The following is a 1,163-nucleotide window of genomic DNA, read 5'->3' as shown; positions in this document are numbered from 1 at the left end:
GATCATTGCTTGTTAGGTTCACTCCCTCTGGGGCACCTGGCATTGGCCACTGTCGGTAGACAGATACTGGGCTAGATGGACCTTTGGTCTGACCCAGTACGGCCTTTCTTATGTTCTTATGTTCTTATGGCCTGATCCATAGCTCACTGAAGCCAGCAGAAACACTCACATTGACTTCAATGTGCTTTGGATCAGGTTCTCAAATCCCTCTTGAAAACTCATCTCTCCCAGGATGCTCCCAACAAAGCAATTGAGCATTTTCATCATCTTGTATCGTTACCTTCTAGACATTGAAAACCCGATATCCCTGATCCATCATGAAGTGCGTACATAGATAAACTGTAGTAGCTGCATTAATAGTATCTCTCATCTTTCCATGCCATGTCTCTTCTCCGCTCCTTGCCACTCATTTTGTTAAATTCAGAGTGTACTCTTTTGGGCCGAGGTCTTTTATTTCTTCATGTGCTGTGAAACACCTAGCGCACTGCTGCATGCTATACAATAATAAATGGTGCTACAAGCAGTGAAGTGCATCTGGGGGCTCTGGATGGGCTCCCTTTGAAGTCAATGTTGGGTGTTACTCTTGGCTGGTTTGAGCAGGCAGGGATCTGCCACTTGTGAGGAAGTCAGGCTGGAGGGCTGCAAGAGAGGGGAGTAGCTGTTCAAAAAATTGAGTAGAAACTCATAAATGTTTCTCTCTACGGAAATGTTTAGTAAAAGGTGAAAGATTGATATGATCTGAAGAGAAGGAAGGCAGGTATGTTAGCCCTAGAATGATAAAGGCCTTTTTCCCTATAAGCTGAGAAGATCAATTAGGGACATCTGAATCCAATTAAGAGCTGCCTGAGATCTTTAAAAACCCTTCCTTGGGTGAGGGCAGGAAGTAATGTTCTAGGTAGTAGGGAGACAGGCTTCTCCAGGATGAGAAGCTGGTTCTCTGCTCTACAGGGGGAAACAACAAAAGCTAAGGCCCTGTTTAGTGGAAGGTATTGATGCCCTGGGGCTAGTAACTGGACAACACCCACCCATCTCTCCAGCAAGGAGGGGGGGGAGTATCTCCTTTTGTTTTGAGTTTATAAATGTGATTCTTTTTGTTTGGTGGAGAATAGGGGCTGCCCACTTCTCCAGGCAGAGTAGCTTCTTATGCTGCCTTCTCCTCCCCC

General features: G+C 45.7%; 1 non-coding gene across 1 annotated transcript; it reads right to left on the bottom strand.

The window, feature by feature from the left end:
- Positions 1–638: 638 nt before the first annotated feature.
- Positions 639–756, bottom strand: LOC135875325 (U5 spliceosomal RNA). The gene has a single exon (XR_010561204.1). It is a non-coding gene; the product is annotated as a U5 spliceosomal RNA (small nuclear RNA).
- Positions 757–1,163: the final 407 nt, after the last annotated feature.

The sequence above is a fragment of the Emys orbicularis genome, chromosome 2 (assembly GCF_028017835.1).
Source record: "Emys orbicularis isolate rEmyOrb1 chromosome 2, rEmyOrb1.hap1, whole genome shotgun sequence".
Classification (NCBI taxonomy): Eukaryota; Metazoa; Chordata; order Testudines; family Emydidae; genus Emys; species Emys orbicularis.
This window is presented reverse-complemented; position numbering and strand designations above follow the sequence as displayed.